Source organism: Triturus cristatus, chromosome 1_1, assembly GCF_964204655.1.
Source record: "Triturus cristatus chromosome 1_1, aTriCri1.1, whole genome shotgun sequence".
NCBI lineage: Eukaryota > Metazoa > Chordata > Amphibia > Caudata > Salamandridae > Triturus > Triturus cristatus.
The window spans coordinates 1,220,588,378-1,220,604,862 of record NC_140579.1 but is presented as its reverse complement, the minus strand read 5'-3'; positions in this window follow the sequence as shown (position 1 = coordinate 1,220,604,862).

The following is a 16,485-nucleotide window of genomic DNA, read 5'->3' as shown; positions in this document are numbered from 1 at the left end:
ACAACGGCTCTGCTGATTTGGTTTCTCTGGCTCTACAGCAGCTCTGCTGACCTGGTTCTAAGGTTCTACAACAGCTCCGCTGACCTGGTTCTCTGGCTCTACAACACCTCTGCTGACCCGGTTAGCTGATCTGGTTCTCTGGCCCAGTTCTCTGGCCATAGAGCATCTCTGCTGGCCTCGTTCTCTGGATCTACAGCAGCTCTGCTGACCTGGTTCTCAGGCTCTAGAACAACTCTGCTGACCTTGTTCTCTGGCTCTACAGCAGCTCTGCTGACCTGCTTTTCTGGCTCTACAGCAGCTCTGCGGACCTACTTCTCTGGCTCTACAGCAGCTCTGCTGACTTGGTTCTCTGGCTCTACAGCCGCTCTGCTGATCTGGTTCTCTAGCTCTACAGCAGCTCTGCTGACCTGGTTCCCTGGGTCTACAGCGCCACTGCTGACCGGTTTCTCTGGCTCTAGAGCAGCTCTGCTGACCTGATTCTCTGGCGCTACAACTGCTCTGCTGACCAAGTTCTCTGGCTCTAGAGTAGCTCTGCTAACCTGGTTCTCTGGCTCTACAGCAGCTCTGCTGACCTGGTTCTCTGGCTCTACAGCAGCTCTGCTGACCTGGTTCTCTGGCTCTACAGCAGCTCTGCCGACCTGGTTCTCTGGCTCTACAGCAGCTCTGCTGACTTGGTTTCTCTGGCTCTACAGCAGCTCTGCTGACTTGGTTTCTCTGACTCTACAGCAGCTCTGCTGACCTGGTTCTAATGTTCTACAGCAGCTCCGCTCCTGGTTCTCTGGCTCTACAACACTTCTGCTGACCCGGTTAGCTGACCTGGTTCTCTGGCCCAGTTCTCTGGCTATAGAGCATCTCTGCTGACCTCGTTCTCTGGATCTACAGCAGCTCTTCTGACCTGGTTCTCAGACTCTACAGCAGCTCTGCGGACCTGGATCTCTAGCTCTACAGCAGCTCTGCTGACCTGGTTCCCTGGGTCTACAGCGCCACTGCTGACCGGTTTCTCTGGCTCTAGAGCAGCTCTGCTGACCTGGTTCTCAGGCTGTAGAACAACTCTGCTGACCTTGTTCTCTGGCTCTACAGCAGCTCTGCTGACCTGCTTCTCTGGCTCTACAGTAGCTCTGCTGACCTGGTTCTCTGGCTCTACAACAGCTCTGCTGCCCTGGTTCTCTGGCTCTAGAGCGACTCTGCTGACTGGGTTCTCTGGCTCTAGAACGGCTCTGCTGACCGGGTTCTCTGGCTCTAGAACGGCTCTGCTGACCTGGTTCTATGGCTCTACAGCAGCCTGCTGACCTGGTTTTCTGGCTCTAGAGCAGCTCTGGTGACCAGGTTCTCTGGCTCTACAGCAGCTTGCTGACCTGGTTCTCTGGCTCTACAAAACCTCTGCTGACCTGGTTCGCTGACCTGGTTCTCTGGTCCAGTTCTCTGGCCATAGAGCAGCTCCAGATCTACAGCAGCTCTTCTGACCTGGTGCTCTGGCTCTACAGCAGCTCTGCTGACCTGGTTCTCTGGCTATACAGCAGCTCTGCGGACCTGGTTCTCTGGCTCCACAGCAGCTCTGCTGACCTGGTTCTCTGCCTTTACAGCAGCTCTGCTGACCTGGTTCTCAGGCTCTAGAGAGGCTCTGCTGACCTAGTTTTCTGGCTTTACAGCAGCTCTGCGGACCTGGTTCTCTGGCTCAACAGCAGCTCGGCTGTCCTGGTTCTCTTGCTCTACAGCAGCTTGCTGACCTGGTTCTCTGACTCTACAACACCTCTGCTGACCTGGTTCGCTGACCTGGTTCTCTGGCCCAGTTCTCTGGCCATAGAGCAGCTCTGCTGACCTCGTTCTCCAGATCTACAGCACCTCTGCTGACCTGGTGCTCTGGCTCTACAGCAGCTCTGCTGACCTGGTTCTCTGGCTACACAGCAGCTCTGCGGACCTGGTTCTCTAGCTCTACAGCAGCTCTGCTGATTTGGTTTCTCTGGCTCTACAGCAGCTCTGCTGACCTGGTTCTAAGGTTCTACAGCAGCTCCGCTGACCTGGTTCCCTGGGTCAACAGCGCCACTGCTGACCGGTTTCTCTGGCCCTAGAGCAGCTCTGCTGACCTGGTTCTCAGGCTGTAGAACAACTCTGCTGACCTTGTTCTCTGGCTCTACAGCAGCTCTGCTGACCTGCTTCTCTGGCTCTACAGCAGCTCTGCTGACCTGGTTCTCTGGCTCTACAACAGCTCTGCTGCCCTGGTTCTCTGGCTCCAGAACGGCTCTGCTGACCTGGTTCTATGGCTCTACAGCAGCCTGCTGACCTGGTTTTCTGGCTCTAGAGCAGCTCTGGTGACCTGGTTCTCTGGCTCTACAGCAGCTCTGCTGACCTGGTTCTAAGGCTTCACAGCAGCTCGTCTGACTTGATTCTCTGGTTCTACAGCACCTTGCTGACCTGGTTCTCTGGCTCTACAAAACCTCTGCTGCCCTGGTTCTCAGGCTCTAGAGAGGCTCTGCTGACCTGGTTTTCTGGCTCTACAGCAGCTCTGCGGACCTGGTTCTCTGGCTCTACAGCAGCTCTGCTGTCCTGGTTCTCTTGCTCTACAGCAGCTTGCTGACCTGGTTCTCTGGCTCTACAACACCTCTGCTGACCTGGTTCGCTGACCTGGTTCTCTGGCCCAGTTTTCTGGCCATAGAGCAGCTCGGCTGACCTCGTTCTCCAGATCTACAGCAGCTCTGCTGACCTGGTGCTCTGGCTCTACAGCAGCTCTGCTGACCTGGTTCTCTGGCTACACAGCAGCTCTGCGGACCTGGTTCTCTGGCTCTATAGCAGCTCTGCTGATTTGGTTTCTCTGGCTCTACAGCAGCTCTGCTGACCTGGTTCTAAGGTTCTACAACAGCTCCGCTGACCTGGTTCTCTGGCTCTACAGCAGTTTGCTGACCTGGTTCTCTGGCTCTACAACACCTCTGCTGACCCGGTTAGCTGACCTGGTTCTCTGGCCCAGTTCCCTGGCCATAGAGCATCTCTGCTGACCTCGTTCTCTGGATCTACAGCAGCTCTGCTGACCTGGTTCTCAGGCTATAGAACAGCTCTGCTGACCTTGTTCTCTGGCTCTACAGTAGCTCTGCTGACCTGCTTCTCTGGCTCTACAGCAGCTCTGCGGACCTGCCTCTCTGGCTCTACAGCAGCTCTGCTGACTTGGTTCTCTGGCTCTACAGCCGCTCTGCTGATCTGGTTCTCTAGCTCTACAGCAGCTCTGCTGACCTGGTTCCCTGGGTCTACAGCGCCACTGCTGACCGGTTTCTCTGGCTCTAGAGCAGCTCTGCTGACCTGGTTCTCTGGCGCTACAACTGCTCTGCTGACCAAGTTCTCTGGCTCTAGAGTAGCTCTGCTAACCTGGTTCTCTGGCTCTACAGCAGCTCTGCTGACCTGGTTCTCTGGCTCTACAGCAACTCTGCGGACCTGGTTCTCTGGCTCTACAGCAGCTCTGCTGACTTGGTTTCTCTGGCTCTACAGCAGCTCTGCTGACTTGGTTTCTCAGCTCTACAGCAGCTCTGCTGACCTGGTTCTAACGTTCTACAGCAGCTCCGCTCCTGGTTCTCTGGCTCTACAACACTTCTGCTGACCCGTTTAGCTGACCTGGTTCTCTGGCCCAGTTCTCTGGCTATAGAGCATCTCTGCTGACCTCGTTCTCTGGATCTACAGCAGCTCTTCTGACCTGGTTCTCAGACTCTACAGCAGCTCTGCGGACCTGGTTCTCTAGCTCTACAGCAGCTCTGCTGACCTGGTTCCCTGGGTCTACAGCACCACTGCTGACCGGTTTCTCTGGCTCTAGAGCAGCTCTGCTGACCTGGTTCTCTGGCGCTACAACTGATCTGCTGACCAAGTTCTCTGGCTCTAGAGTAGCTCTGCTAACCTGGTTCTCTGGCTCTACAGCAGCTCTGCTGACCTGGTTCTCTGGCTCTACAGCAGCTCTGCTGACCTGGTTCTCTGGCTCTACAGCAACTCTGCGGACCTGGTTCTCTGGCTCTACAGCAGCTCTGCTGACTTGGTTTCTCTGGCTCTACAGCAGCTCTGCTGACTTGGTTTCTCAGCTCTACAGCAGCTCTGCTGACCTGGTTCTAACGTTCTACAGCAGCTCCGCTCCTGGTTCTCTGGCTCTACAACACTTCTGCTGACCCGGTTAGCTGACCTGGTTCTCTGGCCCAGTTCTCTGGCTATAGAGCATCTCTGCTGACCTCGTTCTCTGGATCTACAGCAGCTCTTCTGACCTGGTTCTCAGACTCTACAGCAGCTCTGCGGACCTTGTTCTCTAGCTCTACAGCAGCTCTGCTGACCTGGTTCCCTGGGTCTACAGCGCCACTGCTGACCGGTTTCTCTGGCTCTAGAGCAGCTCTGCTGACCTGGTTCTCAGGCTGTAGAACTACTCTTCTGACCTTGTTCTCCAGATTTACAGCAGCTCTGCTGACCTGGTGCTCTGGCTCTACAGCAGCTCTGCTGACCTGGTTCTCTGGCTATACAGCAGCTCTGCGGACCTGGTTCTCTGGCTCTACAGCAGCTCTGCTGACTTGGTGTCTCTGGCTCTACAGCAGCTCTGCTGACCTGGTTCTAAGGTTCTACAGCAGCTCCGCTGACCTGGTTCTCTGGCTCTACAACACCTCTGCTAACCCGGTTAGCTGACCTGGTTCTCTGGCTATAGAGCATCTCTGCTGACCTTGTTCTCTGGCTCTACAGCAGCTCTGCTGACCTTGTTCTCTGGTTTTACAGCAGCTCTGCTGACCTGCTACTCTGGCTCTACAGCAGCTCTGCGGACCTGGTTCTCTGGTTCTACAGCAGCTCTGCTGACTTGGTTCTCTGGCTCTACAGCAGCTCTGCTGACCTGTTCCCTAGGTCTACAGCGCCACTGCTGACCTGTTTCTCTGGCTGTAAAGCAGCTCTGCTGACCTAGTTCTCTGGCACTACAACTGCTCTGCTGACCAAGTTCTCTGGCTCTAGAGCAGCTCTGCTAACCTGGTTCTCTGGCTCTACAGCAGCTCTGCTGACCTGGTTCTCTGGCTCTACAGCAGCTCTGCTGACCTGGTTCTCTGGCTATACAGCAGCTCTACGGACCTGGTTCTCTGGCTCTACAGCAGCTCTGCTGACCTGGTTCTAAGGTTCTACAGCAGCTCCGCTGACCTGGTTCTCTGGCTCTACAACACCTCTGCTGACCCGGTTAGCTGACCTGGTTCTCTGGCCCAGTTCTCTGGCTATAGAGCATCTCTGCTGACCTCGTTCTCTGGATTTACAGCAGCTTTTCTGACCTGGTTCTCAGACTCTACAGCAGCTCTGCGGACCTGGTTCTCTGGCTCTACAGCAGCTCTGCTGACTTGGTTCTCTGGCTCTACAGCAGCTCTGCTGATCTGGTTCTCTAGCTCTACAGCAGCTCTGCTGACCAGGTTCCCTGAGTCTACAGCGCCACTGCTGATCTGGTTCTCTAGCTCTACAGCAGCACTGCAGACCTGGTTCCCTGGGTCTACAGCGCCACTGCTGACCGGTTTCTCTGGCCCTAGAGCAGCTCTGCTGACCTGGTTCTCAGGCTGTAGAACAACTCTGCTGACCTTGTTCTCTGGCTCTACAGCAGCTCTGCTTACCTGCTTCTCTGGCTCTACAGCAGCTCCGCTGACCTGGTTCTCTGGCTCTACAACAGCTCTGCTGCCCTGGTTCTCTGGCTCTAGAGTGGCTCTGCTGACTGGGTTCTCTGGCTCTAGAACGGCTCTGCTGACCGGGTTCTCTGGCTCTAGAACGGCTCTGCTGACCTGGTTCTATGGCTCTACAGCAGCCTGCTGACCTGGTTTTCTGGCTCTAGAGCAGCTCTGGTGACCAGGTTCTCTGGCTCTACAGCAGCTCTGCTGACCTGGTTCTAAGGCTTCACAGCAGCTCGGCTGACCTGGTTCTCTGGATCTACATCATCTTGCTGACCTGGTTCTCTGGCTCTACAAAACCTCTGCTGACCTGGTGCGCTGACCTGGTTCTCTGGTCCAGTTCTCTGGCAATAGAGCAGCTCTGCTGACCTCGTTCTCCAGATCTACAGCAGCTCTGCTGACCTGGTGCTCTGGCTCTACAGCAGCTCTGCTGACCTGGTTCTATGGCTATACAGCAGCTCTGCGGACCTGGTTCTCTGGCTCCACAGCAGCTCTGCTGACCTGGTTCTCTGCCTTTACAGCAGCTCTGCTGACCTGGTTCTCAGGCTCTAGAGAGGCTCTGCTGACCTGGTTTTCTGGCTCTACAGCAGCTCTGCGGACCTGGTTCTCTGGCTCAACAGCAGCTCTGCTGTCCTGGTTCTCTTGCTCTACAGCAGCTTGCTGACCTGGTTCTCTGGCTCTACAACATCTCTGCTGACCTGGTTCGCTGACCTGGTTCTCTGGCCCAGTTCTCTGGCCATAGAGCATCTCTGTTGACCTCGTTCTCCAGATCTACAGCAGCTCTGCTGACCTGGTGCTCTGGCTCTACAGCAGCTCTGCTGACCTGGTTCTAAGGTTCTACAGCAGCTCCGCTGACCTGGTTCTCTGGCTCTGCAGCAGCTTGCTGACCTGGTTCTCTGGCTCTACAACACCTCTGCTGACCCGCTGAGCTGACCTGGTTCTCTGGCCCAGTTCTCTGGCCATAGAGCATCTCTGCTGACCTTGTTCTCTGGATCTACAGCAGCTCTGCTGACCTGGTTCTCAGGCTCTAGAACAACTCTGCTCACCTTGTTCTCTGGCTCTACAGCAGCTCTGCTGACCTGCTTCTCTGGCTCTACAGAAGCTCTGCGGACCTGCTTCTCTGGCTCTACAGCAGCTCTGCTGACTTGGTTCTTTGGCTCTACAGCAGCTCTGCTGATCTGGTTCTCTAGCTCTACAGCAGCTCTGCTGACCTGGTTCCCTGGGTCTACAGCGCCACTGCTGACCGGTTTCTCTTGCTCTAGAGCAGCTCTGCTGACCTGGTTCTCTGGCGCTACAACTGCTCTGCTGACCAAGTTCTCTGGCTCTAGAGCAGCTCTGCTAACCTCGTTCTCTGGCTCTACAGCAGCTCTGCTGACCTGGTTCTCTGGCTCTACAGCAGCTCTGCGGACCTGGTTCTTTGGCTCTACAGCAGCTCTGCGGACCTGGTTCTCTGGCTCTACAGCAGCTCTGCTGACTTGGTTTCTCTGGCTCTACAGCAGCTCTGCTGACTTGGTTTCTCTGGCTCTACAGCAGCTCTGCTGACCTGGTTCTAACGTTCTACAGCAGCTCCGCTCCTGGTTCTCTGGCTCTACAACACCTCTGCTGACCCGGTTAGCTGACCTGGTTCTCTGGCCCAGTTCTCTGGCTATAGAGCATCTCTGCTGACCTCGTTCTCTGGATCTACAGCAGCTCTTCTGACCTGGTTCTCAGACTCTACAGCAGCTCTGCGGACCTGGTTCTCTAGCTCTACAGCAGCTCTGCTGACCTGGTTCCCTGGGTCTACAGCGCCACTGCTGACCGGTTTCTCTGGCTCTAGAGCAGCTCTGCTGACCTGGTTCTCAGGCTGTAGAACAACTCTGCTGACCTTGTTCTCTGGCTCTACAGCAGCTCTGCGGACCTGCTTCTCTGACTGTACAGCAGCTCTGCGGACCTGGTTCTCTGGCTCAGTTCTCTGGCCTAGAGCAGCTCTGCTGACCTCGTTCTCCAGATCTACAGCAGCTCTGCTGACCTGGTGCTCTGGCTCTACAGCAGCTCTGCTGACCTGGTTCTCTGGCTATACAGCAGCTCTGCGGACCTGGTTCTCTGGCTCTACAGCAGCTCTGCTGACTTGGTTTCTCTGGCTCTACAGCAGCTCTGCTGACCTGGTTCTAAGGTTCTACAGCAGCTCCGCTGACCTGGTTCTCTGGCTCTATAGCAACTCTGCTGACCTTGTTCTCTGGCTCTACAGCAGCTCTGCTGACCTGCTTCTCTGGCTCTACAGCAGCTCTGCGGACCTGGTTCTCTGGCTCTACAGCAGCTCTGCTGACTTGGTTCTGTGGCTCTACAGCAGCTCTGCTGATCTGGTTCTCTAGCTCTACAGCAGCTCTGCTGACCTTGTTCCCTGGGTCTACAGCGCCACTGCTGACCGGTTTCTCTGGCTCTAGAGCAGCTCTGCTGACCTGGTTCTCAGGCTGTAGAACAACTCTGCTGACCTTGTTCTCTGGCTCTACAGCAGCTCTGCTGACCTGCTTCTCTGGCTCTACAGCAGCTCTGCGGACCTGCTTCTCTGGCTCTACAGCAGCTCTGCTGACCTGGTTCTCTGGCTCTACAACAGCTCTGCTTCCCTGGTTCTCTGGCTCTAGAGCGGCTCTGCTGACCGGGTTCTCTGGCTCTAGAACGGCTCTGCTGACCGGGTTCTCTGGCTCAGGTCTCTGGCCTAGAGCAGCTCTGCTGACCGCGTTCTCCAGATCTACAGCAGCTCTGCTGACCTGGTGCTCTGGCTCTACAGCAGCTCTGCTGACCTGGTTCTCTGGCTATCCAGCAGCTCTGCGGACCTGGTTCTCTGGCTCTACAGCAGCTCTGCTGACTTGGTTTCTCTGGCTCAACAGCAGCTCTGCTGACCTGGTTCTAAGGTTCTACAGCAGCTCCGCTGACCTGGTTCTCTGGCTCTACAGCAACTCTGCTGACCTTGTTCTCTGGCTCTACAGCAGCTCTGCTGACCTGCTTCTCTGGCTCTACAGCAGCTCTTCGGACCTGGTTCTCTGACTCTACAGCAGCTCTGCTGATCTGGTTCTCTAGCTCTACAGCAGCTCTGCTGACCTTGTTCCCTGGGTCTACAGCGCCACTGCTGACTGGTTTCTCTGGCTCTAGAGCAGCTCTGCTGACCTGGTTCTCAGGCTGTAGAACATCTCTGCTGACCTTGTTCTCTGGCTCTACAGCAGCTCTGCTGACCTGCTTCTCTGGCTCTACAGCAGCTCTGCGGACCTGCTTCTCTGGCTCTACATCAGCTCTGCTGACCTGGTTCTCTGGCTCTACAACAGCTCTGCTGCCCTGGTTCTCTGGCTCTAGAGCGGCTCTGCTGACCGGGTTCTCTGGCTCTAGAACGGCTCTGCTGACCGGGTTCTCTGGCTCTAGAACGGCTCTGCTGACCAGGTTCTATGGCTCTACAGCAGCCTGCTGACCTGGTTTTCTGGCTCTAGAGCAGCTCTGGTGACCTGGTTCTCTGGCTCTACAGCAGCTCTGCTGACCTGGTTCTAAGGCTTCACAGCAGCTCGTCTGACTTGGTTCTCTGGTTCTACAGCAGCTTGCTGACCTGGTTCTCTGGCTCTACAAAACATCTGCTGCCCTGGTTCTCAGGCTCTAGAGAGGCTCTGCTGACCTGGTTTTCTGGCTCTACAGCAGCTCTGCGGACCTGGTTCTCTGGCTCTACAGCAGCTCTGCTGTCCTGGTTCTGTTGCTCTACAGCAGCTTGCTGACCTGGTTCTCTGGCTCTACAACACCTCTGCTGACCTGGTTCGCTGACCTGGTTCTCTGGCCCAGTTCTCTGGCCATAGAGCAGCTCGGCTGACCTCGTTCTCCAGATCTACAGCAGCTCTGCTGACCTGGTGCTCTGGCTCTACAGCAGCTCTGCAGACATGGTTCTCAGGCTCTACAACGGCTCTGCTGACCTGGGTCTCGGGCTCTACAACGGCTCTGCTGATTTGGTTTCTCTGGCTCTACAGCAGCTCTGCTGACCTGGTTCTAAGGTTCTACAACAGCTCCGCTGACCTGGTTCTCTGGCTCTACAACACCTCTGCTGACCCGGTTAGCTGATCTGGTTCTCTGGCCCAGTTCTCTGGCCATAGAGCATCTCTGCTGACCTCGTTCTCTGGATCTACAGCAGCTCTGCTGACCTGGTTCTCAGGCTCTAGAACAACTCTGCTGACCTTGTTCTCTGGCTCTACAGCAGCTCTGCTAACCTGCTTTTCTGGCTCTACAGCAGCTCTGCGGACCTACTTATCTGGCTCTACAGCAGCTCTGCTGACTTGGTTCTCTGGCTCTACAGCCGCTCTGCTGATCTGGTTCTCTAGCTCTACAGCAGCTCTGCTGACCTGGTTCCCTGGGTCTACAGCGCCACTGCTGACCGGTTTCTCTGGCTCTAGAGCAGCTCTGCTGACCTGATTCTCTGGAGCTACAACTGCTCTGCTGACCAAGTTCTCTGGCTCTAGAGTAGCTCTGCTAACCTGGTTCTCTGGCTCTACAGCAGCTCTGCTGACCTGGTTCTCTGGCTCTACAGCAGCTCTGCTGACCTGGTTCTCTGGCTCTACAGCAGCTCTGCTGACCTGGTTCTCTGGCTCTACAGCAGCTCTGCCGACCTGGTTCTCTGGCTCTACAGCAGCTCTGCTGACTTGGTTTCTCTGGCTCTACAGCAGCTCTGCTGACTTGGTTTCTCTGGCTCTACAGCATCTCTGCTGACCTGGTTCTAACGTTCTACAGCAGCTCCGCTCCTGGTTTTCTGGCTCTACAACACTTCTGCTCACCCGGTTAGCTGACCTGGTTCTCTGGCCCAGTTCTCTGGCTATAGAGCATCTCTGCTGACCTCGTTCTCTGGATCTACAGCAGCTCTTCTGACCTGGTTCTCAGACTCTACAGCAGCTCTGCGGACCTGGTTCTCTAGCTCTACAGCAGCTCTGCTGACCTGGTTCCCTGGGTCTACAGCGCCACTGCTGACCGGTTTCTCTGGCTCTAGAGCAGCTCTGCTGACCTGGTTCTCAGGCTGTAGAACAACTCTGCTGACCTTGTTCTCTGGCTCTACAGCAGCTCTGCGGACCTGCTTCTCTGGCTATACAGCAGCTCTGCGGATCGGGTTCTCTGGCTCAGTTCTCTGGCCATAGAGCAGCTCTGCTGACCTCGTTCTCCAGATCTACAGCAGCTCTGCTGACCTGGTGCTCTGGCTCTACAGCAGCTCTGCTGACCTGGTTCTCTGGCTATACAGTAGCTCTGCAGACCTGGTTCTCTGGCTCTACAGCAGCTTGCTGACCTGGTTCTCTGGCTCTACAACACCTCTGCTGACCCGGTTAGCTGATCTGGTTCTCTGGCCCAGTTCTCTGGCCATAGAGCATCTCTGCTGACCTCGTTCTCTGGATCTACAGCAGCTCTGCTGACCTGGTTCTCAGGCTCTAGAACAACTCTGCTGACCTTGTTCTCTGGCTCTACAGCAGCTCTGCTGACCTGCTTTTCTGGCTCTACAGCAGCTCTGCGGACCTACTTCTCTGGCTCTACAGCAGCTCTCCTGACTTGGTTCTCTGGCTCTACAGCCGCTCTGCTGATCTGGTTCTCTAGCTATACAGCAGCTCTGCTGACCTGGTTCCCTGGGTCTACAGCACCACTGCTGACCGGTTTCTCTGGCTCTAGAGCAGCTCTGCTGACCTGATTCTCTGGCGCTACAACTGCTCTGCTGACCAAGTTCTCTGGCTCTAGAGTAGGTCTGCTAACCTGGTTCTCTGGCTCTACAGCAGCTCTGCTGACCTGGTTCTCTGGCTCTACAGCAGCTCTGCTGACCTGGTTCTCTGGCTCTACAGCAGCTCTGCTGACCTGGTTCTCTGGCTCTACAGCAGCTCTGCGGGCCTGGTTCTCTGGCTCTACAGCAGCTCTGCTGACTTGGTTTCTCTGGCTCTACAGCAGCTCTGCTGACTTGGTTTCTCTGGCTCTACAGCAGCTCTGCTGACCTGGTTCTAACGTTCTACAGCAGCTCCGCTCCTGGTTCTCTGGCTCTACAACACTTCTGCTGACCCGGTTAGCTGACCTGGTTCTCTGGCCCAGTTCTCTGGCTATAGAGCATCTCTGCTGACCTCGTTCTCTGGATCTACAGCAGCTCTTCTGACCTGGTTCTCAGACTCTACAGCTGCTATGCGGACCTGGTTCTCTAGCTCTACAGCAGCTCTGCTGACCTGGTTCCCTGGGTCTACAGCACCACTGCTGACCGGTTTCTCTGGCTCTAGAGCAGCTCTGCTGACCTAGTTCTCAGGCTGTAGAACAACTCTGCTGACCTTGTTCTCTGGCTCTACAGCAGCTCTGCGGACTTGCTTCTCTGGCTCTACAGCAGCTCTGCGGACCTGGTTCTCTGGCTCAGTTCTCTGGCCATAGAGCAGCTCTGCTGACCTCGTTCTCCAGATCTACAGCAGCTCTGCTGACCTGGTGCTCTGGCTCTACAGCAGCTCTGCTGACCTGGTTCTCTGGCTATACAGCAGCTCTGCAGACCTGGTTCTCTGGCTCTACAGCGCTCTGCTGACTTGGTTTCTCTGGCTCTACAGCAGCTCTGCTGACCTGGTTCTAAGGTTCTACAGCAGCTCTGCTGACCTGGTTCTCTGGCTCTACAGCAGCTTGCTGACCTGGTTCTCTGGCTCTACAACACCTCTGCTGACCTGGTTAGCTGACCTGGTTCTCTGGCCCATTTCTCTGGCTATAGAGCATCTCTGCTGACCTTGTTCTCTGGCTCTACAGCAGCTCTGCTGACCTTGTTCTCTGGCTCTACAGCAGCTCTGCTGACCTGCTTCTCTGGCTCTACAGCAGCTCTGCGGACCTGGTTCTCTGGCTCTACAGCAGCTCTGCTGACTTGGTTCTCTGGCTCTACAGCAGCTCTGCTGATCTGGCTCTCTAGCTCTACAGCAGCTCTGCTGACCTGGTTCCCTGGGTCTACAGCGCCACTGCTGACCAGTTTCTCTGGCTCTAGAGCAGCTCTGCTGACCTGGTTCTCTGGCTCTACAGCAGCTCTGCGGGCCTGGTTCTCTGGCTCTACAGCAGCTCTGCTGACTTGGTTTCTCTGGCTCTACAGCAGCTCTGCTGACTTGGTTTCTCTGGCTCTACAGCAGCTCTGCTGACCTGGTTCTAACGTTCTACAGCAGCTCCGCTCCTGGTTCTCTGGCTCTACAACACTTCTGCTGACCCGGTTAGCTGACCTGGTTCTCTGGCCCAGTTCTCTGGCTATAGAGCATCTCTGCTGACCTCGTTCTCTGGATCTACAGCAGCTCTTCTGACCTGGTTCTCAGACTCTACAGCAGCTATGCGGACCTGGTTCTCTAGCTCTACAGCAGCTCTGCTGACCTGGTTCCCTGGGTCTACAGCACCACTGCTGACCGGTTTCTCTGGCTCTAGAGCAGCTCTGCTGACCTAGTTCTCAGGCTGTAGAACAACTCTGCTGACCTTGTTCTCTGGCTCTACAGCAGCTCTGCGGACTTGCTTCTCTGGCTCTACAGCAGCTCTGCGGACCTGGTTCTCTGGCTCAGTTCTCTGGCCATAGAGCAGCTCTGCTGACCTCGTTCTCCAGATCTACAGCAGCTCTGCTGACCTGGTGCTCTGGCTCTACAGCAGCTCTGCTGACCTGGTTCTCTGGCTATACAGCAGCTCTGCAGACCTGGTTCTCTGGCTCTACAGCGCTCTGCTGACTTGGTTTCTCTGGCTCTACAGCAGCTCTGCTGACCTGGTTCTAAGGTTCTACAGCAGCTCTGCTGACCTGGTTCTCTGGCTCTACAGCAGCTTGCTGACCTGGTTCTCTGGCTCTACAACACCTCTGCTGACCTGGTTAGCTGACCTGGTTCTCTGGCCCATTTCTCTGGCTATAGAGCATCTCTGCTGACCTTGTTCTCTGGCTCTACAGCAGCTCTGCTGACCTTGTTCTCTGGCTCTACAGCAGCTCTGCTGACCTGCTTCTCTGGCTCTACAGCAGCTCTGCGGACCTGGTTCTCTGGCTCTACAGCAGCTCTGCTGACTTGGTTCTCTGGCTCTACAGCAGCTCTGCTGATCTGGCTCTCTAGCTCTACAGCAGCTCTGCTGACCTGGTTCCCTGGGTCTACAGCGCCACTGCTGACCAGTTTCTCTGGCTCTAGAGCAGCTCTGCTGACCTGGTTCTCAGGCTATAGAACAACTCTGCTGACCTTGTTCTCTGGCTCTACAGCAGCTCTGCTGACCTGCTTCTCTGGCTCTGCAGCAGCTCTGCGGACCTGCTTCTCTAGCTTTATAGCAGCTCTGCTGACCTGGTTCTCTGGCTCTACAACAGCTCTGCTGCCCTGGTTCTCTGGCTCTAGAGCGGCTCTGCTGACCGGGTTCTCTGGCTCTAGAACGGCTCTGCTGACCGGGTTCTCTGGCTCTAGAACGGCTCTGCTGACCGGGTTCTATGGCTCTACGGCAGCCTGCTGACCTGGTTTTCTGGCTCTAGAGCAGCTCTAGTGACCTGGTTCTCTGGCTCTACAGCAGCTCTGCTGACCTGGTTCTAAGGCTTCACAGCAGCTCGGCTGACCTGGTTCTCTGGTTCTACAGCAGCTTGCTGACCTGGTTCTCTGGCTCTACAAAACCTCTGCTGACCTGGTTCGCTGACCTGTTTCTCTGGTCCAGTTCTCTGGCCATAGAGCAGCTCTGCTGACCTCGTTCTCCAGATCTACAGCAGCTCTGCTGACCTGGAGCTCTGGCTCTACAGCAGCTCTGCTGACCTGGTTCTCTGGCTATACAGCAGCTCTGTGGACCTGGTTCTCTGGCTCCACAGCAGCTCTGCTGACCTGGTTCTCTGCCTTTACAGCAGCTCTGCTGACCTGGTTCTCAGGCTCTAGAGAGGCTCTGCTGACCTGGTTTTCTGGCTCTACAGCAGCTCTGCGGACCTGGTTCTCTGGCTCAACAGCAGCTCTGCTGTCCTGGTTCTCTTGCTCTACAGCAGCTTGCTGACCTGGTTCTCTGGCTCTACAACACCTCTGCTGACCTGGTTCGCTGACCTGGTTCTCTGGCCCAGTTCTCTGGCCATAGAGCAGCTCTGCTGACCTCGTTCTCCAGATCTACAGCAGCTCTGCTGACCTGGTGCTCTGGCTCTACAGCAGCTCTGAAATGAATGAATGAAATGAAATTAAATTTATAACGCGCAAAACTCAGCCCAAAGGGCAGCAAGGCGCCTAACATAATAGCTAGAATAGTCCTGCAATGTTAGTGATATGCTTTCCTAAAGAACCTGGTCTTAAGGGCTCCCTTAAAAAGGGGCAAGGATGAAATGGCCTTGAGCTCAAGGGGAAGCGCGTTCCACAGACGCGGAGCAACAGATGCAAAGGCTCTCGCTCCCCATCTTGTCTTCTTGGTAGGGGGGATGACAAGGAGATTCTGTTGTGCAGATCTAAGACATCTGCCAGGGACATATCTGAACAGCAAAGATCCTAGTCCATCAGTCGGTCCTGCCATGAGTGCCTTGTGGACTAGACAAACAATTTTAAAAGAAATGCGATGTTCAATGGGCAACCAGTGAAGATTCTTCCTAGCCAGAGTGGCGGAGGCTGAACTAGGAAGGTCAAGAACAAATCTTGCTGCTGACCTGGTTCTCTGGCTACACAGCAGCTCTGCGGACCTGGTTCTCTGGGTCTACAGCAGCTCTGCTGATTTGGTTTCTCTGGCTCTACAGCAGCTCTGCTGACCTGGTTCTAAGGTTCTACAGCAGCTCCGCTGACCTGGTTCCCTGGGTCTACAGCGCCACTGCTGACCGGTTTCTCTTGCCCTAGAGCAGCTCTGCTGACCTGGTTCTCAGGCTGTAGAACAACTCTGCTGACCTTGTTCTCTGGCTCTACAGCAGCTCTGCTGACCTGCTTCTCTGGCTCTACAGCAGCTCTGCTGACCTGGTTCTCTGGCTCTACAACAGCTCTGCTGCCCTGGTTCTCTGGCTCTAGAGCGGCTCTGCTGACTGGGTTCTCTGGCTCTAGAACGGTTCTGCTGACCGGGTTCTCTGGCTCTAGAACGGCTCTGCTGACCTGGTTCTAGGGCTCTACAGCAGCCTGCTGACATGGTTTTCTGGCTCCAGAGCAGCTCTGGTGACCTGGTTCTCTGGCTCTACAGCAGCTCTGATGACCTGGTTCTAAGGCTTCACAGCAGCTCATCTGACTTGGTTCTCTGGTTCTACAGCAGCTTGCTGACCTGGTTCTCTGGCTCTACAAAACCTCTGCTGCCCTGGTTCTCAGGCTCTAGAGAGGCTCTGCTGACCTGGTTTTCTGGCTCTACAGCAGCTCTGCGGACCTAGATCTCTGGCTCTACAGCAGCTCTGCTGTCCTGGTTCTCTTGCTCTACAGCAGCTTGCTGACCTGGTTCTCTGGCTCTACAACACCTCTGCTGACCTGGTTCGCTGACCTGGTTCTCTGGCCCAGTTCTCTGGCCATAGAGCAGCTCGGCTGACCTCGTTCTCCAGATCTACAGCAGCTCTGCTGACCTGGTGCTCTGGCTCTACAGCAGCTCTGCTGATTTGGTTTCTCTGGCTCTACAGCAGCTCTGCTGACCTGGTTCTAAGGTTCTACAACAGCTCCGCTGACCTGGTTCTCTGGCTCTACAGCAGCTTGCTGACCTGGTTCTCTGGCTCTACAACACCTCTGCTGACCTGGTTCGCTGACCTGGTTCTCTGGCCGAGTTCTCTGGCCATAGAGCAGCTCGGCTGACCTCGTTCTCCAGATCTACAGCAGCTCTGCGGACCTGGTTCTCTGGCTCTACAGCAGCTCTGCTGATTTGGTTTCTCTGGCTCTACAGCAGCTCTGCTGACCTGGTTCTAAGGTTCTACAACAGCTCCGCTGACCTGGTTCTCTGGCTCTACAGCAGC